Below are 25,611 nucleotides of genomic sequence, written 5' to 3'. Positions count from 1 at the left end.
TGCATATTTTTACATTAGATATTTGACTTTACTATATGGAAAACAAATGTTAATTTGACCAATGTTGGGAGAAAAAGCAGACAAGCTATTCCAGCTTTGTGCAATTAAGTGTCTATGTTTAACCAAAGGGTTGTGTAGTACTGACTGCAAACAGTGGTAGAGAAAGCCAGTTCTCCACAATTTGTGCTTCCTCTTCCAGAGTGGGGGGCTGTTACTCACCCAGAGATTCTGAGACTACTACTTACCAATGGAATGTGAGCTGAAGTGACATGTGTAACTTCTAGGTTTCATGATCTCATTTTCCATCCATCAGCTGGAGCAGAGGACATCAATGCTCTAGAGGCATAAGATGGGAGAAATCTAATGAGTGAATTACTGTGTAAAGGAAAACTGCCCACCAATCAGGGCACTCACTAGATTTGGTAGGTGTAACTCTCAGCTTAGGGTTTACGTGGTGCAGTAGGTGGTGCTAGCCTACCTAGTTAATACAGAAAGTTGCCCCTTAACACAGAGTACATTGCAACAAAAACCAAATTACACTGGTTTGGAGGTCAAGTGCAGGCAGTGAGGAAAGATATTGCAGATTGGAAAAAGTGGAAATCAATACTATAACGGGCAAAATATTTGGTAAAATTTCCACTTGTCATAACTCAGACAGACTAAATGCTTATTGAGCCCGTGTCTTTAGGAAAAGTGGTTGGAAAGACTATAAACATGTGGCACCTTTTCTTCTTGCTTTTAGCAAAATACAGCAAAACAAACAAAAAACAACATTACACAAAAATAGGCTGATTTAAATCACGGTTGGAAATCACAAGGATGAAAAAGCTAGAATCTAAGAAGTAGAAAGCTGAAAAATAAAACCTTTGAGAAACAGAAGACTGTTAAGAATCCTAAGGTAAAGTGATTCAGTCCCATGGCAAAAATCAGCATAGAGCTATTGAAGTCCCACCCAAGCCTATTCTTTTGAATGTGTCCAAAGCAGATACTATTAAGGTATAAAACAGGGGCTTGGGGAGAGGAAACAGTCATATATTTAAGTCATATGACCTTTAGGAATTAGTTTGGGATGTGATTCCTGATACATGGGACTGAATGGAAACAAATAGATCAAAATTCTACTATGTTTCTGAGGGCTCTTTGCTGCCAAAAAACCCCCCCACTATAGTAGTCCACCATTATTAAAGTCTTTAGGAAGCTTCCATAGACCTCTTATCCTTATCCATCAGAGGGCGGACAGAATGAAAATCACAATCACAGAAAACTAACCATGAATCATGATCACATGAATCATAGCCTTGTCTAACTCAATGAAACTATGAGCCATGCCATGTAGGGCCCCCAAAACGGACGGGTCATAGTGGAGAGTTCTAACAAAATGTGGTCTAATGGAGAAGGGAATGACAAACCACTTCAGTGTTCTTGCCTTGAGAACCCCATGAACAGTATGAAAAGGCAAAAAGATATGACACTGAAAGACGAACTTCCCGTGTTGGTAGGTGCCCAATATGCTAATGGAGAAGAATGGAGCAATAACTCCAGAAAGAATGAAGAGGCAGAGCCAAAGAGAGAAAAATGCCCAGCTGTGGATGTGACTGGTGATGGAAGTAAAGTCCGATGCTGTAAAGAGCAATATTGCATGGGAAGCTGGAATGTTAGGTCCATGAATCAAGGTAAATTGGAAGTGGTCTAACAGGAGATGATAAGATGACACTGACATTTAGTAACCAGTGAACTAAAATGGACCGGAATGGGCGAATTTAATTCAGATGACCATTATATCTACTACTGTGGGCAAGAATCCCTTAGAAGAAATGGAGTAGCCTTCACAGTCAACAGAAGAGTCCGAAATGCAGTACCTGGATGCAATGTCAAAAACTACAGAATGGTCTCTGTTCGTTTCCAAGGCAAACCATTCAATACCACAGTAATCCAAGTCTGTACCCTACCACTAAAGTCAAAGAAGCTGAAGTTGAGTGGTTCTATGATGACCTATGAGACCTCCTAAAACTAATACCCAAAAAAGATGTCCTTTTCATCATAGGGGACTGGAATGCAAATGTAGGAAGTCAAGAGATACCTGGAGTAACAGGAAAGTTTGGCCTTGGAGTACAAAATGAAGCAGGGCAAAGGCTAACAAGAATTTTTCCAAGAGAACTCACTGGTCATAGCAAACACCCTCTTCCAACAACACAAGAGATGACTCCACACATGAACATCACCAGACTGTCAATACTGATCAGACTGATTATAGTCTTTTCAGTTGAAGATGGAAAAGCTCTATATAGTCAGCAAAAACAAGACCAAGAGCTGACTGTGGTTCAGATCATGAACTCCTTATTGCCAAATTCAGACTTAAATCGAAGAAGTAGAGGAAACCACTAGATCATTCAGGTACGACCTAAATCAAATCCTTTATGATTACACAGTGGAAGTGAGAAATAGATTCAAGGGATTATATCTGACAGACAGAGTGCCTGAAGAACTATGGACAGAGGTCTGAAACACTGTACAGGAGGCAGTGATCAAGTTCAGTTCAATTCAGTCGCTCAGTCGTGTCCGACTCTTTGCAACCCCATGAATCGCAGCACGCCAGGCCTCCCTATCCATCACCAACTGCCGGAGTCTACACAGACCCATGTCCATTGAGTCGGTGATGGCATCCAATCAGCTCATCCTCTGTCGTCCCCTTCTCCTCCTGCCCTCAATCTTTCCCAGCATTAGGGTCTTCTCAAATGACTCAGCACTTCATATCAGGTGGCCAAAGTATTGGATTTTCAGCTTCAACATCAGTCCTTCCAATGAACACCCAGGACTGATCTCCTTTAGGATGGACTGGTTGGATCTCCTTGCAGTCCAAGGGACTCTCAAGAGTCTTCTCCAACACCAGTTCAAAAGCATCAATTCTTCGGCACTCAGCTTTCTTCACAGTCCAACTCTTACATCCATACATGACCACTGGAAAAACCATAGCCTTGACTAGATGGACCTTTGCTGGCAAAGTAATGTCTCTGCTTTTTAATATGCTATCTAGGTTGGTCATAACTTTCCTTCCAAGGAGTAAGCATCTTTCAATTTCATGGTTACAATCACCATCTGCAGTGATTTTGGAGCCCAGAAAAATAAAGTCTGCCACTGTTTCCACTATTTCCCCATCTATTTCCCATGAGTGATGGGACCAGATGCCATGATCTTAGTTTTCTGAATGTTGAGCTTTAAGCCAACTTTAAGTAGTGATCAAAATCATCCCCAAGAAAAAGAAATGCAAAAAGACAAAATGGTTGTCTGAGGAGGCCTGACAAACAGCTATGAAAAGAAGAAAAGTGAAAGGTAAAGGAGAAAAGGAAAGATATGCCCATTTGAATGCAGATTTCCAAAGAACAGCAATGAGAGATACAAAAGCCTTCCTCAGTGATCAATGCAAAGAAACAGAGGAAAACAATAGAATGGGAAAGACTAGAGATCTCTTCAAGAAAATTAGAGATACCAAGGAAATATTTCATGCAAAGATGGGCACAATAAAGGACAGAAACAGTATGGACCTAACAGAAGTAGAAGACATCAAGAAGAGGTGACAAGAATACATAGAACTATACAAAAAAAGATGTTAATGACCCAGATAGCCACGATGGTGTGATCCCTCACCTGGTGCTGGACATCCTGGAGGGTGAGGTCAGGTGGGCCTTGGGAAGCATCACTAGGAACAGAGATAGTGGAAGTGATGGAATTCCAGTTGAGCTGTTTCAAATCCTAAAAGATGATGCTGTGAAAGTGCTGCACTCAATATGCCAGCAAATTTAGAAAGCTCAGCTGTGGTCAAAGGACTGTAAAAGTTCCATTTTCATTCCAATCCCAAAAGAAAAGCAATGCCAAAGAATGTTCAAACTACTGCACACGTGTAATCATCTCACACGCTAGCAAAGTAATGCTCAAAATTCTCCAGGCCAGGCTTCAACAGTACGTGAACCAAGAACCTCCAGATGTTCAAGCTGGATATAGCAAAAATAGAGGAACCAAAGATAAAATTGCCAACATCAGATGGATCATAGAAAAAGCAAGAGAATTCCAGAAAAACATCTACTTCTGCTTCATTGTCTATGCTAAAGCCTTTGACTATGTGGATCACAACAAATTGTGGAAAATTCTTAAAGGGATGGGAATACCAGACCACCCTACCTGCTTTCTGAGAAATCTGTATGCAGGTAAAGGAGCAACAGTTAGAACTGGACATGGAACAATGAAATGGTTCCAAATTGGGAAAGGAGTATGTCAAGGTTGTATATTGTCACCCTGCTGATTAACTTATTTGCAGAGTACATCATGCAAAATGCCAGGCTGGATGAAGCACAATCTGGAATAAAAATTGCCATGAAAAATATCAGATTGCTAGGAAAAATAACCTCAGATATGCAGATGACACCACCCTTATGGGAGAAAGCAAAAAGGAACTAAAGAGCCTTTTCATGAAAGTGAAAGAAGAGAGTTAAAAAGCTGACTTAAAACTCAACATTCAAAAAACAAAGATCATGGAATCCAGTCCCATCACTTCATAGCAAATAGATGGGGAAACAGACACAGTGACAGATTTTATTTTCTTGGGCTTCAAAATCACTGCTGATGCTGACTGCAGCCATGAAATTAAAAGACGCTTGCTCCTTGGAAGAAAAGCTATGACCAACCTAGACAGCTATTAAAAAGCAGAGACATTACTTTGCCAACAAAGGTCCATATAGTCAAAGCTATGGTTTTTCCAGTAGTCATGTATGGATGTAAAGTTGGACTATAAAGAAAGCTGAACACCAAAGAATTGATGCTTTTGAACTGTGGTGTTGGAGAAGACTCTTGAGAGTCCTTTGGACTGCAAGGAGATCAAACCAGTCAATCCTAAGGGAAATCAGTCCTGAATATTCATTGGAAGAACTGATGCTGAAGCTGAAGGTCCAATGTTTCGGCCACGTGATGTGAAGAACTGACTCACTGGGAAAGACCCTGATGCTGGGAAAGATTGAAGGCAAGAGAAGAAAGGGATGGCAGAGGATGAGATGGTTGGATGGCATCACCAACAAGATTGACACGAGTTTGAGCAAGCTCCGGGAATTGGTGATGGACAGGGAAGCCTGGTATGTCACAGAGCTGGACACGACCGAGTGACTGAACTGAACTCAAGTCTTAAAACACTTGGAACCCTAAACTTCCACGAGTGAAATAATTAGTAGTGAAAACTCTACAGATCTTTTGAATAATTCCTAAATTCCACTTAAGATAAGCCATGGAGAATATTAAGGGGAAAAAGAGAATTTTTCAGAAAATGAAGCCAGGTTCCACAGAGCATAACAGTTTCTCCCAGAGACAGAGGAAGAAGGCTCCAATCTAGAAACGCCTCTCACTCCCCACCCAGCTGGCTCCTGGATCCTTTTGATATGCCCCCATTAATTTTTTTAATGATGTTCTGTTTTTCCTGGTTTGTTTTGGACTTCTGTTGTCACAGTCCTAGAATCAGATATTATTCCAAGGAGTTCAACTTCATCTTTGTGGGCAATGGCATTTAGTAACCAGAATAGTTGTGCTTATTTCTATTGAGATGTCTTTATTTCTAGGCTCTTTCTGCAGACCACCTGGGGTACTGAAGGGGTGAGAGATATATTTGTTTATATCTTACTGTCCATGAGTTTATGCTAATGTCTCCAATTGCAGTCCAGCTCCAGATGGTTCGATCATCCTGCTATCCATATTGTAGCTCTTAATCAAAGTGAAAAAACTGGCTCCAATATTCTCAGTGTATTTACTCATTTGTTCAATCTTGATTTTACACAGAAACTTTAAGTTGCTAACCCATACTACTACTGCAAAAAACAAACAAACAAAAACCCTAATTGGAATTCATATCTGTTTCTAATTCTTTTTATCTTCAGTCTGATAAAAGACAAAAAAGCCAATGTATATATTCAAAAGTCACTTGATTATTCATTTTATCTATTCAGTGTGACTTTGTTACTAATTTGGAAAAGAGTCAAGTTTATGTGTTTCTGTTTATATACCATTTTGAAGAGTTTTCATATCCTTGTTAATGCAATTAGATACTATTTTTTTATTATGTTCCAATTTTCACCCATCTCCTCATTCTTTTCCCATCCACTCATATAGGTAAGCAATTTCACTATTTTGGTTTCTCCTTCCCACATTTCTTTTTGCACATTCATGTTGTATCAGTTCAGTTCAGTTCAGTTCCTCAGTCGTGTCCGACTCTTTGCGACCCCATGAATTGCAGCACACCAGGCCTCTCTGTCCATCACCAACTCCCGGAGTCTACCCAAATCCATGTCCATCGAGTCGGTGATGCCATCCGACCATCTCATCCTCTGTCGTCCCCTTCTCCTCCCGCCCCCAATCCTACCCAGCATCAGGGTCTTTTCCAATGAGTCAATCCTTTGCATGAGGTGGCCAAAGTATTGGAGTTTCAGCTTCAACATCAGACCTTCCAATGAACACCCAGGATTGATCTCCTTTAGGATGGATTGATTGGATCTCCTTGCAGTCCAAGGGACTCTCAAGAGTCTTCTCCAACACCACAGTTCAAAAGCATCAATTCTTCGGCGCTCAGCTTTCTTCACCATCCAACTCTCACATCCATACATGACCACTGGAAAAACCATAGCCTTGACTAGACGGACTTTTGTTGGCAAAGTAATGTCTCTGCTTTTAAATATGCTATCTAGGTTGGCCATAACCTTCCTTCCAAGGAGTAAGCGTCTTTTAATTTCATGGCTGCAATCACCATCAGCAGTCATGTTGTATAAACTATGGTATATCCTACAGTTGAGTACCATGAAGGTATATAAAATAATGAGAAATATCTCTATGGAGTGATATGGAATAATTTCTGTGGCATACTATGAAGTGAAAATGCAAAGTGCTAAAGAATAATAGTTCTTAATAAGATAATAAACTATAATATGTTAACCTAATAATAGAATTGGGAGAGTAGAGATCTCTTCAAGAAAATCAGAGATACTAATGGAATATTTCATGCACAGATGGGCACAATAAAGGACAGAAACAGCAAGGTCCTAATAGAAGCAGAAGAGATTAAGAAGTGGCAGCAAGAATACAGAGAAGAATTATACAAAAAGGTCTTAATGACCCAGATAACCACGATAGTGTGGTTGCTCATCTAGAGCCAGGCAGCCGGGCCTTAGGAAGCATCAGTGTGAACAAAGCCAGTGGAAATGACGGAATTCCAGCTATTTCAAATTCTAAAAGATGATGCCATTAAAATGTTGTACTCAGTATGCCAGCACATTTGGAAAACTCAGCAGTGGTCACAAGACTGCAAAAATTCAGTTTTCATTCCAATCCCAAAGAAGGGCAATGCTAAAGAATGCTCAAACTATCGCACAATTGCACTCATCTCACATGCTCGCATGGAGAAGGCAATGGCACCCCACTCCAGTACTCTTGCCTGGAAAATCCCATGGACGGAGGAGCCTGGTAGGCTGCAGTCCATGGGGTCACTAAGAGTCGGACACGACTGAGCGACTTCACTTTCACTTTTCACTTTCATGCTTTGGAGAAGGAAATGGCAACCCACTCCAGTGTTCTTGCCTGGAGAATCCCAGGGACAGGGGAGCCTGGTGGGCTGCCGTCTATGGGGTCGCACAGAGTCAGACACGACTGAAGCAACTTAGCAGCAAGCAGCAGCACATGCTAGCAAGGTAATGCTTAAAATCCTTCAAGCTAGGCTTCAACAGTATGTGAACTGAAAACTTTCAGATGTACAAGCTGGATTTAGAAAAGGCAGAGGAACAAGAGATCAAATTGCCAACATCCATTGGATCACTGAAAAAGCAAGAGAATTCCAGTAAAACATCTACTTATGCTTTATTGACTATGCCAAAGCCTTTGACTGTGTGGATCAAAACAAACTGTGGAAAATTCTGAAAGAAATGAGAATACTAGACCACCTTACTTGCCTCCTGAGAAATCTGTATGCAGGTCAAGAAGCAAGTTAGAACTGGACCTGGAACAACAGACTGGTTCCAAATTGGGAAAGGATTACATCAAGGCTGTATATTGTCACCTTGCTTATTTAACTTATATGCAGAGTAGATCATGCAAAATTCCAGGCTACATGAATCACAAGTTGGAATCATGACTGATGGGAGAAATATCAACAGCCTCAGATATGCAGATACCACTCCAATGGCAGAAAAGGAAGAAGAACTAAAAGTCTTTTGATGAGGGTGAAGGAGCAGAGTGAAAAAGCTGGCTTCAAACTCAATATTCAAACAATGATCATGGCATCCAGTCCCATCACTTCATGGCCAATAGATGCTGAGAAAGTGGAAACAGTGACAGATTTTATTTTGGGGGGGCTCCAAAATCAATGCAACAGTGATTGCAGCCATGAATTAAAAGACTCTTGCTCCTTGGAAGAAAACCTGTGACAAACCTAGAGAGCATATTAAAAAGCAGGGATATTACTTTGCCCATAAAGGTCCATAAAATCAAAACTATGTTTTTTCTAGCAGTCATGTACAGATATGAGAGTTGGACCATAAAGAAGGCTGAGCACTCAAGAACTGATGCTTTCAAATCGTGGTGCTGGAGAAAACTCTTCAGATTCCCTTGGATAGCAAGGAGATCAAACTAGTCAATCCTAAAGGAAATCAACCTTGAATATTCATTGGAAGGCCTGATGCTGAAGCTGAAGCTCCAATACTTTGGTCACCTGATGTGATGAGCCAAACTTATTGGAAAAGACTTTGATGCTGGGAAAGACTGAGGTCATGAGGAGAAGGGGGTGACAGAGGTGAGATGTTTGGATGGCATCACCAACTCAGTGGACACGAGTTTGAGGAAACCCATGGGAGGTATTGATGGACAGAAAAGCCTGGCATGCTGCAGTTATGGGGTCACAAAGAGTCAGACATGATCCCACTGAACAACAACAATAACAGAAATAATATGTTAACTTTCGTGTAGGGAAATAAAAATATTCATGAATATGCAAAGAGAAATAAAAGAAGAGTAAACCAGAAACTAATGAGATTAACTTTCATAAAGAGAGCCTTTTGTATTAATCTCTATTTTTTCTATTTTTAATATAGGCACCTCATCTTACTTTTGTTAGTATTAGCTTTGTATATCTTCCCCGTCTTTAAGTCTGGCCATTTCTGTGTGTGGCAACCACAATTGGGCACTGCTCAACTCTTGTAACAGAACCTGTTGTACAGAGGTCATTGACTGACAACCTCCAATGCTTCACTTTCAAATCCACCACAATTTTCCCACCAAGGACATGCTTCATCAGAGATGTTCTCAGCCAAGGACTGAGAACAGTGTAGGTAGTAGAGACTGGCCACTGAAGCCCAATATGGGGGTCACTCTAATGATTCTTCTTTGCTATGGACTCCTTTGGTCTTAGGGCTTCCCTGGTAGCTCAGCAGTAAAGAATCTGCCTGCAATGCAGGAGCCACAGGAGGCACAGTTTCAGTCCCTGGGTCCGGAAGATCCCCTGGAGGAGAGCATGGCAACCCACTCCATTATTCTTGCCTGGAGAATCCCCATGGACAGAGGAGCCTGGTGGGCTACAGTTCACAGGGTCACAAAGAGTTGGATGTGACTGAAGTGACTGAGCACAGCAAAGCACCATTGGTCTTTCTTGGAACTGTGCTGATGTCTGAAGCTCTTACTATTCTTCTTTTCTTCTCTCTCCTTTTACAGGGGTCTGACCTGCCTGGCTGTTTGAAGGTTCTCTCCTTATATTCCTACTCACTTTCCCTAAATCTTCCACAGGCATTTTTCCTAATAAATCTCTTACGCATCTGATCCCTTCCTTGTATAGGCTTCTCAGGAAAGTGACAGTGTAAGAACATGCTGTGTCCCTTGTAAAACAGTTTACATTTTAATTTTTAAACCCAATGTAGCATCCATTTAACTGGTTACCATAGTTTTATTATATTCCTTATGATAATAGAATTGTTTGTCCTTTTCTGTGTTGATTTCTATGCATCGTGGTTTTTTTAGGATTTGATTTTTCCCTTTTATGTTCCTATGTTTAGGAAAGTGTACTTTCTATTTCCATTTGTTTCATCTTATATTTCCAGAGGTTCACCAAATGCATGTTTAAGGTCTAAAATTAAACACTACTTTATCCTTCTTCTCAAGTAATGCAAGAATCTTAAAACAGTTGAAATCTTCTCACTCCCACTCCACTCACAATTTACATACCGTTCTTGTCCAGTACTTAGGTTTGCATTTTAACCTGTCACATTAGCATGCGGTGCCTACTTTAGATTTATCTATATTCATGTTCTTTGTTCAACCTTTTTCTTTCCGTCCCAGACAATATCTTCCTTCCTCCCAGAGACCATATTTCATCAGATGTTCTCATACAGGTCTGTTGATGATAAAACTCAGTCATTGTTATTTGAAAATATATTTCTTTCACCTTCACTTTTAAAAGAGAGTTTCGATGGGTGTACTGTTGTAGGATGACAGTCATTTTCTCACTAACATTTTGAAGACATTCAACTGGCTCCTGGCTCCCATTGTTGCTGTAAAGTTTGCTGTAGGCCTAACTGTTGCTCCCTTGTGGTGATCGCTCTTTTCTCTCTGGCTGCTTTTTACTTTTGATAATAATGCATTTCATTACGATGTATCTGGATGTGCATTTCTTATATATGCAGCATAATTCTCTGAGATTCATAGCTATAACTATTTCAAATGTTCCTCTTCTTTATCTTCTTCCTCTGAGACTAATTAGATTTGTTGGACATTATCATTCTATATTCTATAGATCTTACCCTCTTTTTAAACATATTTCATATCTTTGTGTCATTGTGCTACATTCTGGATAATTACTTCTGGTATTTTTTTTAGTTCACTAATTTCTCCATTGTGTATGATTTGTAGGTTAACTTTTCTCCTGGGCTTTTTTTTTTTTTTTTAACATATATTTCTTCATTTGTAGCACTCTACTGTGCTATGAAAAATTTTCTGTTGCTTGTTCATATTTGTGATTTTATCTTTTATTTTTTTGACTATTCCATAAGTTTCAAAATCTGAAGTTCTTAGAGGTCTAAATATGTATGTTTTCCACTGGATATTCCTTAAGGTGCCTTGATTCCATATGAGCTGGTCAATGTTTTACTGTAATCTCCTGTTTGTCCTAATACATAGGAATACTGCAGGCCTAACATGGATATATTTTCTACAGTAAAGTATATTTGTCTATTTCTGCCAGAAGCCAAAAGATGTTACAGATTCAGACAATTTTAACTCCCTTTTCGAATGTTATACTAATTAAGAATCTCATTTTTTTTTTACTAATTGCTAATAGATTTTACCTTTATTTTTGATTTCTTCTTAGATATGAAGGTTACCCAGGAATATATTTATTCCCAACTATTAGAGATTTTTTTAGTCACTTTAAAAATATTTTTCACTTTATTGAATATGATCAAAATTATGGCCTATAATACATATGCTGAAACTTTCATTAAAATTTTGTTTATGGTCAAGTGAATGTCCAATTTTTATCAAAGCTTTGTCAACATAATAACAAATGCATTGTCAGATATTTGGGTTTCTTGTTGTCAATATATTCTATGTTGTCACATATTTAGAGGTGTCAGAGCTCATGCTAAATTAGATACACTGAATTCTGCTGTAATGATTGCAATTCTGTCATGCATGCCTTGTATCTGTAACTTTTTGCTGTATATAATTATCTTGTTAGATTGCTTTGCGGCATATAGTTTGATGACTAGTTCATCTTATTCATAGGTGTGCTTTTAAAATCTTTCTGTATGGGTATCTGTATATGTGTATATGTAAACTCTATCTCAAATTATATAAATATTTCCATCCCTCCCTCTCATAATCAGATGAAAATTTCCTTACATGTTTGAAAATAAGACATCAAATATTACTCTCTGCTTCTCCCTCAACACTCCTATGAGACTTTTAAAGAATGACTTAATTTTCCCCTTCTTTCCCAATGACCAACTCCTGGGTTTGCTTAAGTTATTTAATTGTTAAGAGTTCTAGGCTAGTATTAGAATTTTCCTTGAAGCTCTTTCCTCAAAATTTAAGAGTTCTTACTCAGTACTAATATTACACTCCCAGATAGTCTATCATTATCTATGTGTGGGTTAATTTTCATTGTTTACTACCAGGCCTACCCTCAATATTTGTGGGACAAGGACAAGAGGACAAATGAATGTCCACATACTTCCTGTATAAACATATGATAAGTCAAGTTAACAAACTATTAAATAAAATATGCTGTATTTTCCAGTGTTGGAAATGTATTCCTATAAAAGGACAAAATCAAACAGTTTAGGTAAAGCTATAGTTTTTAAAAACCAGGTGTAAGGAATTTCCTGGCAGGGACTCTGCCTTCACTGCCAGGTTCAATCCTGAGACTAAAAATAAAATGTAATCACAAATATAAACATCGAATATAATTTCATCAAAAATTAAAATGCTTATTTTGTGTTTTCAAAAATATCCTTCAAATATATACTATTAAAATTAAAACTAAAATATAATTTATAATTAAGAAAATCTTGAATTAAGCTTATTTTTAAAAGGCTGAATTTTGATATAATTTTAAACATATAAGAAATCTTATTCTATCTTTTTCAAAAGTAAAACTATTCTCTATTTTAGTATTCAGTTTCCATCTAGTATCAAAGATTTCAAAATACACAACCTGTTTTATTCATGTTATGTCTAATTTACATATGTGCAATTAAAAAGTAATTTGCTTTGTTAATAATGCAAAATATTCCTCACTCTCAATATGCAACTACTGCAAATAGTATGCTAATTTTTTTAGTACCTACAGAGCCAGGAATTGGAAGAGAAGAGAAGCAAGGAAAAAAAGTAAACCCTCAGTACTAGGAAAAAATGATACTTCAACATAGAAGAAATATTGCATTCATGTTATCTCAGAGGAAGTTTTGATAAATTAATTCCAATACTTTTTCCAAACCTAAGTACTGTGTCCCACATCCTCCATGCCCTGGGAGAGCTCTGAAGCATGTCCCTGGACAATGCTCATCTCAACAGTGGGTATTTACAGTGATGGTTTGTATACGCAGACTGTGAGCACTACCCCTAAGCATCTAGGGGGATCTAGATCTAGGGCTCTCCAGTAAATTTATTTCAAACTGTCATTTTCAGTCAATTTATTTCAGTCTGTCTGTGATCTAAGGAGCCCTGTAAAGCTTGAGGCCTAGGTGAGTTCCCTCTCACTTAGGTGTAAGATGAAGGAGGTCTCTATTTTCCTCCCTTCTTCATATTCCCTTAAGAAAAGAAACATGCATTTTTCAAAATTCTTCAGATGGGGGTATACGGATATACTCCCTGAATTCTTGAATAGCTACAAATGTCCAGTGACAGCACCAGAAGAGAGGACAACTGGCCAGTACAGGATCTCTAAATGTAGTTCCTTTTTGCTGCTATTCATTTTCTTCTGTCTTTTGACTTGCAGCTTTGAGATAATCTAGTAATAATAGCAATATTAGTATTACTGCTACTCTGTGTCAGGCGCAGTTCTAAGTACAATATATCAGTTAACCACTGGTTACTTTAATCCTCATAAAATCTTATGGATTAAGCACCATTATTATCACTATTCTATATGAGAAAACAGAAATACAGCTAAGTAATTTAATCAAGATCACACAGGCAGTAAATGGAGGAACAGAAATAAAAACTAGACTGTGAATTTCAAGTCATTATGCTTAGCCTCTGTGCCCTGTTTCACTAATAACTTTTTAATTCTTTTTCTTTTTGAGAGGTGCCTTATTTTTTCTGTCTGGAAGAATGAAAATTTTTCTTTTCATGCTTGCCGTTCCAGAATTTTCCTACAACATGCCCAGTTATGTTTTCTGTTTTCTGTTTATCTTACCAAACCTGCCTGGAATTCAGATCTTCTTTCAAAATGTACTCAGGGAGGAAGCCCCAAACCAGCTACCTGAGAGTCAGCAGACCCAAGAACCCAAGGCCTCCCCCTGAGATCCTACAGTTAAGACAGGACTGGAATGGAGGGGAAGTGAGAGGCATTTATGCTGGTCCTCACATTTCCAGAATCTGCCCTTATATTTGAAACAACTTATGCAAGAATATAGTAATAACTAGATTTACATCAAATTTTCCTTCCAAAATCATCACATTTTCATTCATCTATTATTCACCTATCTCATGAAATACCACAGCCTTTTCTTCATCTTTAAATTTTAATCAGAACATTTTAATCTATATATACATATCAAAAATATACAATTTAACTGAAGACGGTTTTAAACGACAAGGTCAAAGAAGAGTGTAGGATGGCAAGAATCAAAAATGAAACCCGAATAAACTTCGGCACTCACGAATTGCATAATTTTATGCTTTCAAGTGGTATCTTGGTTTCTTGATAACCTTGTAACTGTGGTGTAGTCATCTCTCAATGTATAAAAATCATAAAATTTCTCAGGCACTGGTAGATCAAAGCAGGGCTTTAAATTCACATGGAGAAAAGACACAGCTACACCAAAATCTGGACAAGTTTGAACGGCTTTCAGGGTCCTTAAGCAGTTACTCCAGAAAACAGGCTGGGGATGGGCACTGAGAAACAGCAAAGTAGATGAGGAAGCAGGCAGAAGGGTGGGATACAGCAGTGGTTGGGAAAGGACACTAGACTAGGAAAGAGGTCATTAATGGAATATTTTCAATCACAGGATGAGAAGTCTCGGACAGACAAGAAAAACCTATGAAATCAACGTTTTATTAATTCCCTGCCTTATTCAAAGAAAAGTTTAGGAAAGCTCATTAGCACTCATTGAATCTATCAACATTGCATAATTAGAAGTAAACAGAAAAGATAAAAGAAAAAAAGGAGAGTGTGCACTGAAGCATACATGGTTGAGCTCACAGACCTGGGTTTGGGTGCCATGTAGCACTAGCCAGCAGTCTGACCTTAGGAAGTGAGCAGCCTCTCTAGGCCTCCACTTCCTCATCTGCAAAAGGCTAGCAAAAGGACCTGTCTCATACAATGGCTGTAATAATGAAGCAAAAGATGTGAAAGGCTTAACATGTCAGTATACCCATAAGTATTTAAATACTTTACTCTTTTACTAGTGTTCAAAGTTTTGTTCCGTGACAAGCACCCAGAATACAGCTCTTCCTGTTTGCCAATTAAATATGCCTGAATAGAAAATCACCAATAATGATCTTAACTTTGGAATATTTGATTTATAATATTTCCTTCTTTTGCTGATTAAACAGAAGACTAATTTACCTATAAAATTTACTCCTGATTTGAGATAATGGACTCAATGTGCCATATTGTATACCAAAATACACCAAAATAATGCATTATTCCAGAATTTTAAATAAAAACACGGTTCTCTTTTTAATACAATAAAATTTCTCTGATAATCCCATAGCAGTTCAGTTAGCCAGTTCAGTTGCTCAGTCATGTCCGACTCTTTGTGACCCCATGGACCGCAGCACGCCAGGCTTCCCTGTCCATCAGCAACTCCCGGAGCTTGCTCAAACTCACATCCATCAAGTCAGTGATGCCATCCAACCATCTCATCCTCTGTCATTCCCTTCTCCTCCTGCCTTCAATTTTTCCCAGCATCAGAGTCTTTTCCAATGAGTCAGCTCTTCGCATCAGGTGGCCAAAGTATTGGAGTTTCAGCTTCAGCATCAGTCCTTCCAATGAATATTCAGGACTGATTTCCTTTAGAATTGCTCGTTTGATCTTCTTGCAGTCCAAGGGACTTGCAAGAGTCTTCTCCAACACCACAGTTCAAAAGCATCAATTCTTTGGTGATCAGCCTTATTTATAGTCCAACTCTCACATCCATACACGACTACTGGAAAAACCATAGCCTTGACTAAATGGACCTTTGCTGGCAAAGTAATGTCTCTGCTTTTTAATATGCTTTCTGGGTTGGTCATAGCTTTTCTTCCAAGGAGCAAGCGTCTTTTAATTTCATGGCTGCAGCCACCATCTGCAGTGATTTTGGAGCCCCCCAAAATAGTCTGCCACTGTTTCCCCATCTATTTGCCATGAAGTGATGGGAACAGATACCATGATCTTAGTTTTCTGAATTTTGAGCTATGTTCTTAACCAATTTTAAGTGTACATTATTAACTGAAGGTACGATGTTTTATAGCAGATGTCTAGAGCTTATTTGTCCTTCTTAACTGAAACTTAAGACTTTTGATGACTCCCCATCCTCTTCTCCTCCAGCCTCAAGTAACAATTTTAGTCTTTGATTTTATGAATTTGACTAGTTTTAGATATTAAAATAAGTAGAATCATGTGGTATTTGTCTTTCAGTAGTCTCACTTATTTCACTTAGCAAAAGGTCCTCAAGATCCATCCATGTTGCCATATCTTACAGAATTTCCTCCTTTTTAAAGGCTAAACAGTATTCCATCCTATGTGTATACCACACTTTTTCCATCCATTCATCAGCAGATGGACATTTAGGCTGTTTCCACATCTTAGTTATTGTGAATAGTGCTGCAATGAATATGGGAATGATACATCTTTGAGATCTCAATTTAAATTATTTTGGATAAATGCTCAGAAGTAGGACTGCTACATCATATGGTAGTTTTACTTTTAATTTTTTGAGAAACTCTCATACTTTTTTCCATAGCAGCTGTACCATTTTCTATCCCCACCAATAGTGTGAAAGGGTTTTAATTTCTCTACATCCTCAACAACTCTTGTCTTGCATGTGTATATATATATATGCATGCCATCCTAATAGACAAGAGGTAATGCCTCAGTGTGGTTCTGATTTGTATCTCTCTGATGACTAGTGACATTGAACACCTTTTCATATACGTGTTGTTCATTTCCATGCACTCGTTGGAGAAGTGTCTATTCAAATCCTTAGCCCAGTTTTTAATTGGATTATTAGTTTTTTGGTGTTGAGTTGTAGGAACTCCTACATTTCCTGTATTTTGGAAATTAACCCTTTATCACATACGTGGTTTGAAAATATTTTCTCCCATTATGAAGGTTGCCTTTTCATTATGTTGATTATTATAGGAAAGCTTTTTGGTTTTACGTAGTCTCACGTATCTATTTTTATTTTTGTTGCATGTACTTTTGGTGTCACTCTCATGAAATCATTGCCAAGACCAATGTATAAAGCTTTTCCCCTATGTGTCCTCTAGGCGTTTTATAGTTTCAGTTATAATATTTAAGTCTTTAATACACTGGAGTTATTTCTTGTATATGGTGTAAGATAAGGGTCAAATTTTTTATGTAAAACTATCCAGTTTCCCCGCTTCTTTATTGAAAGAGACTGTCCATTTCCCAAGAAGATTTCTTACAGACATCTTTGCAAGGACACTTTCATGGTAACTAAATAGAATATTGTTCTTTTGAATGTTGTCAGCCTTCAATTTCATTTAACATGTTTCCAAATAGCTTTATTATTTAGAATTCTGTCCTCTTCTCACATCTGAAAAAACAGGACTCTTATCTGAGCAGATTCCCTTTACAGATATTTGTTGATTACTATATATTGTAGCTTTTAGGCTATGAAAAGACTTTTATTTGTCTGGATTGAATCATAAATAAAGTTTTTAAAGTTATACGGAACTCAATAAAAGAGAATAGGAAACAGACTTTTAAGAAAGGCACATTAAAACAGCTGCCCTCTGCATCTATATTCCCATGCCCTCAAGTACGTGTCTGTTGATATCCAATCGGGATGGAATGGTTCATATGGGAAAAGGAAGCTAAAATATTTACCATGGTGCTGACAAACAATATGATATTGCTGGGGTAGGGGGTGATATGGGGAATGCTGCCCATTGTCCACCCAAGCCATTTTGGCTTTTTCTTCTCAGCTAACGGTCTCCTGATTTGTTCAGTAGGGACCTCCACCAGGGATGAACCATAACGGATCTAAACTGCACATTCTAATCTCATTCCTCCGGGATGTGACTGATTGATAATGGGCATGTGATATAGTTCAGCTAATGAGCTGTGGAGAAGCAAGAAAGAGCTCCTCTGCCTGTCTAAAAAGACAAAGTTCTGTGGAAAGGAAAGCTTAAACGTTTTTTTTTCTGTCTGGAATATGGCTCTGGTTTTTGAGATGCAACCAATATTTCGTAATATGAACAAAAAGCCTGAGGATGAAAGCTACAGATGATGAAGCAGAAAAACAGGAAGGTCAGAGTTCCTTCAAACAACTGTTTACTGAGCAGCTGTATCTGCTCTGAGCAGCTGAATCTAACCTACTTCTGCCATTGGAATTTTTCTATTAGAAGAAAAACACTCCTCATTTTTCCAAGTTCCTGAATCTAGGTTTGCTCTTTTTGGGATGTCTGAAACAGGTGCTCTCTCCTGAGGTTTTCTGTAAGAGTCCACTGATAACACAGTGATATATTCATTTGGGTTCCCTCCAAAGTAGAAAAGTAGACCCTGAGATGAGGATTTGGATGCAAGTAGTTCATTTTAGAGGTTAAAAAAAGAGTCAAGGAAGTGAAACACAGAAGGGAAGGCCACCAAGAAAGAGTGCATCATCAAGATAGCTACCACTGTGAGAAAACTCTACAGACCAATGGGAAATACGTGCTTCAGGGAGCTGTAAGGAAGCTCAGTTATTTACACACCAACTCATCATTCATTAGTTGATGGCTCCTCCCAGGGAGGAGCCTGGGAGGCTTAATTCCCTGGCAAACCTGTCTACCATGTAGGAAGCAAATTGGGCTTTAGCAATCAGAAAAAGTCCTCAGGAAAAGAAATGCAGGGACTGGTAGTTGGAAGTCCAGCTAGCATGCTCTGAAGAACTAAGAGATAGGGGATAGACATCTGCTTCAAGTAATGAGTTGCTCTTATAGACAACACGTATGTACATTTAATGATTACATTCACTGCGTTGGTCTCTAATCAGGGTCATTTTAGAAGCACCGAACAGACAAAATCTGCCTTCCTGCTGACACCAAATCTAGGTCAAGTCAAACTCTTCCTTTTCTGATAATTCCCCATTAATGTGCCTCAACTGAAAGTAATTTATTATTGTCTTCCCGTACTTAAGGCTGATAGTAAAAGGAAAAGGTATGTATTCAACATAACTTTGCTTAAGATCTTGATTAACGTTGGCCTAGGTAGGGAAGAGGACTGAGATTTGAGTGACAGGTGAAGAACAAGATTCATTCTCCGTCTGTACCCAGTATGATGTTCCCTCCATACCCTTCCAGCTGGTTTCAGGAAGGACAATCCTTCTGTTTTTAAAGTTTACTCTTTTGTCTTCTATCTCTCTACCTTTCCCCAACACATTTATAAAACTTGATTCTCCTGTCTCATAATTTCTACTCCATATTAAAAATAAAAACATGATGGTATGCCCTTATGTTTGATCAGACTGACATATTTTGGGGAAGTGGCATGATTGATTAAAAGTAGCACCGGACTAGAAATTTTATGATACCTGAATTCTAATAACAAATTTACCAAGGAGTTATCTCAACAATCAAGTGCAACTTGCTTACCTTCTCTAAGGTTCAGTTTTAGGATGAAGAAGATCTCGGTTTGACGAATCCAACTCTAAGGGCTCTTCAAACTCTGAAAGTCTAATTCTTCAGTTGACTTGGAGCCTGGCCGCCTCTGTCTATGTTGAGTCCATTTTATTGCTTACATTAGATTGTGTCTCTATGTGTACTCAGTCGCTCAGTCAAGATTATTGCCTCCTAAAAAGGTTCTCTATAGAAATGGACTGACTGGAGAGTAGAGTATAAAGTATCCCATGGTTTTTAGAAGACCAAACTGAAGATATTCTTTCTTAGAGTTCAACTCCTACTGCCTGTTATTCAACCACTATAGTTTTATTTTTCCACACTGCAAAGGCTTTGACAATTTTCCTAAGTGTATCGGAGAAGTAAGCTTACTCGTTAATGAACAAATACCTTACCAGTAGACACTGTAACAGAAGAAGGTAGGGGCAGGGAGAGTGAAGACAGATAAGGGAATGGAGGAATATGAAGATGAAGAAAGAGAAATAAATAATGAGGCTAGTGAGGAAAACAGAGGCTATAGAAATACAGACTTTGCTTAGTTTATCTTATTTTCTCCCTGATACCTCCTTCATACAATGCCCAGCAGAGTCCCAAGCCATGTTTTGTTGTTGCTGTTGTTGTTCAGTCACTAAGTCTTGTCTGACTCTTTGTGACCCCATGGATTGCAGCACACCAGGCTTCCCTGTCCTTCACTATCTCCTGGAGTTTGCTCAAACTCATGTCCATTGAGTCAGTGATGCCTTCCAACTATCTTATCCTCTGTTACCCGCTTCTCCTCCTGCTCTCAATCTTTCCCAGCATCAGGGTCTTTTCCAATGAGTTGGCTCTTTGCATCAAGTGGCCAAAGTATTGGAGCTTCAGCATCAGTCCTTCCAAGGAATATTCAGGGTTGATTTTGTTTAGGATTGACTAGTTTGATCTCCTTGCTGTCCAAGGGACTCTCAAGAATCTTCTCCAGCACCACAATTCAAAAGCATCAATTTTTCAGCGCTCAGCCTTCTTAATGGTCCAACTCTCAAATCTGTACAGGACTACTGGAAAAACCATAGCTTTGACTAGACATACCTTCATGTTTGGGTGGGCGATTTTGAAGGAAGAATGATATGACACTGATAAGGTGATGGTATTTATGAAGGCTGGAATTTAGTTAAGAAGAACTATGAAGTTAAATTGAAACAAAAGTATGTTAATTGTTCCCCCAAATGCAATCTCACTTTTGTGCTGAATGAATTCACATCTACATTTTAGAAACCCATCACCAAAAATTAATAGTAAATAAGAAAACTCTTAAAAAACACAACTTTCAGTGAAATTTATACATTTATTAGTTTAAAAGTTATTAGCAAGTTCTCTCCTTTGCTTATGTAACTCCTGCCATTTTATATCTAAATTAATTATATGTGCTTCAAAGGAGAATAACCTATTTAGAGCTACCCAGCCATTACTACACAATCAGACCACTACTCCGCAAATTGTCACTCAGAAAGAAAAGAAATGCTGTCTTATCTGTGCAATTTATCATCCAAATAGCTTTTTGAAACTCCCTTGTCTCACAGCTAGGGTGGAAGTTAATCTACCCAACAAGCCAAACGTCATTTTTCTTAAAAGATCTGCTTGACCACATGTTTGTATCAAGCCACCAACAGTGACCTTGATATTTTTCCACCAAGATCACATTTGAACATGATATAAGGAATTACCTCAAAAATTGGTGGTAAATCTATGGGCTTCCAGATTACCCTGTCTGCATCGAAAAGAACCACATCTCTTGGAGCCAAGTTCTTTTTGTGCAATTGTTGTGAATTTTTAGTTGATTCTCTGTTCCCCAATCACAGCCTGAAATCTTAGAAACATTTCTAATGTTTCTAACAGAGCCACTAGCTAGCAGGACCACTAGCTCTTGAGGAATATGTCTATCTCCTGAACATCGCCCATCTGGATTCTTTACACTAAGGCAAGAGGCAGGTAGAAGACAGAGGAAGAGTAGAGACCCCTTTATCCAGGAAAGGAAGCCCTACCCTGATCAGTACTTGGACAAAGGTGTATTTACTGTGAGACTGAAGTTTCAGGGATTTCTTACTTGCTTTGACCTCTGTTAAATAAATATTCATTCTCTTATATGTTTATATTCATTATATTTTTGCAATTTTTTCCCAAAAGAAATAATATAAACTTAGGGATCCACAAACTTGGTTTCACCTTTCCTACTAGGAAATCCTAGCAACTCTGAATGGCCTTTGCCTCTCACTACCTGATTCTAATTTCTACATTGCAATGTGGAAACAGGAAATCAGAGAGAGAAGGTGAGTTGTACAATTATCTGGTGCACTTTGTTAACAGCGAGGACTGATGTGGATAATTGACATTCTTGGAAACGTTTTATATTTAACAAAAAATTTCCTTATACCTATCCATTTTACTTTGTCTATATGGAAGAGGTTTTCAAAGAAGAGTACTGGGAAAGAAACATTTTTTAAATTATTCTATCCCATTTTAAGTCATTGCTGCTAAGTCACTTCAGTCGTGTCCGGCTCTGTGCGACCCCATAGACGGCCGCCCACCAGGCTCCCCCGTCCCTGGGATTCTCCAGGCAAGAGTACTGGAGTGGGTTGTCATTTCCTTCTCCAAGGCATGAAAGTGAAAAGTGAAAGTGAAGTCGCTCAGTCGTTAGAAGCTTGAAAACTCAAATTTACAGAGACTGGCAATATTTTTTTAAATGTTTATCTCCCAGACCTTTGCAAATGGGTAAGTAATAAATATAAATTTATCACAAAACAGAGATAGCATATTAGGAAGCATTTCAAAAGTTATAAAATTCCAACCTGTGCATTTCACAGATTGACTATTAAATACATCCTGATGGGGAAACTATTAGTAAAAAAAAAATGACATAATATGCTGACATTGGGCATATCTTATACTGAGCAAGACTGTTTAAAATTCTTCACATAGCATGTTCAGGCTGCATTTTAATTAAATGCCATACAGAAGTGCTCAGCTTTTGAACCATGTGATATTCCCAGGACAACAGTAAATTTCAAGAGAAAAACTGAGTTGCTAAAAAGTCATGTCTGAAATTGTCCTCTTTCCCTTATTATTTCAATATATTGACCTTGCTACTCAAAAAATTGCCTTAAAAATATTTTTTGGCATACTGGATCTTAGATCCCTGACCAGAGATTGAACCCATGCCCCCTGCATTGGAAGTACAGAGTCTTAACCATTGGACTGCCAGAGAAGTCCTCCATTAAAACTATTTTCTCTGATATATGACTACTTTTTTTGATATCAAATGACTTTACAACACAATAATAACTAATACTTGTATCACATTATATTAAATGATTTTTCACATAATTTATCTCATTTAAATATCACGTCAACCCTATCAGTTTTATTATTACACTTCATTTTCAGATAAGAACACTGAGACTCAAAGTGACTAATTCTAAATCTTAAGTCAGTATTTCACGGTAAATTTTTAAAATTTACTGTCATAAGCACAGTTGACAGTTTTTCTGCAACACTTTTGTTACTTTCCCTTCATTAGCTCAAAAAGCAAGGCTCAGAGAAACACTTTAAATCCTCAGGTTGATAAAAGCATAAAACCAAAACAAATATTACATAGGTATTATAAATTGTAATCTTAGGGGGGATAAAAGAGTAAAGAGCTATTGTTCAATGGTTATGGATTTTCAGTTTTGCAAGATGAAAAGAGTTGTAGTGATGGCTGCACAACAATGTGAATCTACTTAATGCCAATGAACTTAAAAACTCTTTAAGATATAAAATTTATGTGTTGGGTTTCTCAGGTGGCGCTAGTGGCAAAGAACCTACTTGCCAATACAGGAGATGTAACAGACATAGGTTTGATCCCAGGGTTGGCAAGCTTCCATGGAGAAGGGAATAGCAACCCATTGCAGTACTCTTGCCTGGAGAATTCCCATGGACAGAGGAGCCTGGCGGGCTACAGTCTATAGGGTTGTAAGTAGTCGGACACAACTGAAGCAACTCAGCATGAACCATGCTGTATTTTGACCCAAAATTTTGAAATGTTCATTCTTTGAAATTTTTGAACTCTAGGGAAATAGGACTAAGTACTAAGAGTCTTGTTCCATAAGGTAGCTCTTTACATTTGCCTGTATAGTTACAATGGACTTTGATTTAAAAAACTTTAATGACCTGGAAACATGCCCATGATGTACCATGAAAGTAGGTGGGGGAAGCAAGATACAAAACCACAGAGAATAACAGCACAGATTTTTTCCTTAAAAACTTGTGCAAGGACTTGATAGAGGTTGGGGAAAAAAAGGCACCAAAATAATAGTGGTTAGTACTTGATCAAGGATCAGCAAAAATGTTCTATAAAAGGCTAGATGGTAAATATTTTAAGCTTCGTGGCACAGAAAAGGTCTCAGCTGCATGTTCCTCTTTGCAGGCACACAAGGTGAAGATGTTTACAACCCTTTAAAAATGTAAAAAACACTCAGCTCAAGGGGATACAAAAACAGGCTTTAGGCAGGATTCAACTCTGACTGACTCCTCTTAAATGTCAGAGATGTGGGTAATTTTACTTTTCTTCTGTTTTTTTACATTCTCAAAATATTACACTATGGACACACAGTACATTTCTATAACAGAAAAATAAAACAGCAGTATGTCATGATTTAAAGATCTCCTCCTCTCCTGTGTGTAGTAGTTTTTTCTCCTGAGCAGCTCATAAAATTAGAAGAGTATGATTATCATCAGTTATTCTCAAGGAAACTACTCGAGGTCCGAAAGCCTCTTCCAAGAAGATGGACAATATTAAGGGAGAAGAAAATTACACATTCAGACAGAATCTGTAGTGAGACTCCCTTTTGTTAATTCTATTTGTTTGCCTCTTGTGATTCTATGAGGAAAAGGGGGGGGAAGACGGCTAGATGTCACCTTTGAACCTATGACAAGTGAAGCTGTGATGTAACCAAGAGACTTCAAGTTCTGCCTGGAAGATCTCCCCCTCTGAAATAATAGTGCCACCATGTTTGCAGGGCTTAGTTACGGGTAGTGGACCAGCTCCCTGGTGTCTGCCTCTTTGGGAAGGAAGCCATGTGAGGTCAGGAACCCTGGACTATGACCAGGCATGAGTTCTTTCATTGGCAGAGGAATAAAAGCAATGGGCATAACATCTGATTTCAGTTTAGCCTTGCCTTTCATAATAAAAAATGGTCAAGGAAGTAAGCCAGAAAAACAAACAGTTCTCCATCTATGGAGTCATGAAAATGTTCTTTCATTGTGATCACAATGCAGGAAGTCAGTTTTACTTCAGAGAGGGGCATCATCTCTAATTTTGAAAATCTCTTGCAGGTCAAAGTTCATACTGTCTCCATCCTAAAAGAAGGTATTGATATTAGATTATAGGTAACACAAGCCTAGTTCATGTTTTCTTATATTCCTTAATCTCCCCATCTAAACTTATGATTTTCCTCAAAAATTTGCTTGCTTTCCTTCATTTTCTATTCTCAATCCATATTTTCTACTCTTTCTAATTATTCCAATACAAGTAATCAGAAATTCTTGTATCCTGGAACTGAAATTCTTATGTTTGCCAACCAAGTTTTACAGAAGAGTATTCCTGAATATCTGAGTTCCATGAAAGGAAAATGTGACAGGAATGGAATTTTTTATTTGAGATCACTTGGGAGCATGGGAGTGGCTTCATGGTGATGCTAACCAAATGGAGTCAGAACCTTCCTATATTTCCTCTGCAGCAGCACAAGGTTTACTTACAGCTAAGAGTAAGGAGCCATTTGACTCAGAAGATAACTAAGCGTTTTACTCACAGGTTCACAGACTCTTTGTAATACTAATCACAAATAATAGAGAAGGTACTTATCTAGCATGCCAGGTTTCTGGAGTTAAGGCTTGGTAATTAATTCTTATTTTTCAAGGTGTTACCAAGTCCAAGCTCGCTCTGCTCACCGCATGGCAGGCCAATGATCTCAGAGACGAGGGGTTGAGGCAAGGAAGAGACATTAATCAGGGAACCCGCTGACCAAGAAGATGGCAGGCTAGCACCTC

General features: G+C 38.3%; 1 long non-coding RNA gene across 1 annotated transcript in view; it reads right to left on the bottom strand.

Moving 5' to 3' along the window:
- Window positions 1–25,611, bottom strand: part of LOC145545406 (uncharacterized) — a 199,004-nt gene that overhangs the window by 11,241 nt on the left and 162,152 nt on the right. The window contains exon 3 of the long non-coding RNA XR_014082053.1: window positions 246–336. This is a non-coding gene — a long non-coding RNA (uncharacterized LOC145545406). The remainder of the gene's footprint in view (window positions 1–245; window positions 337–25,611) is intronic.

Source organism: Giraffa tippelskirchi, chromosome 4, assembly GCF_054371585.1.
Source record: "Giraffa tippelskirchi isolate mGirTip1 chromosome 4, T2T-mGirTip1v1.2.pri, whole genome shotgun sequence".
NCBI lineage: Eukaryota > Metazoa > Chordata > Mammalia > Artiodactyla > Giraffidae > Giraffa > Giraffa tippelskirchi.
Note: the sequence above shows the minus strand (reverse complement) of the source record. Positions and strands in the feature narration are given on the sequence as shown.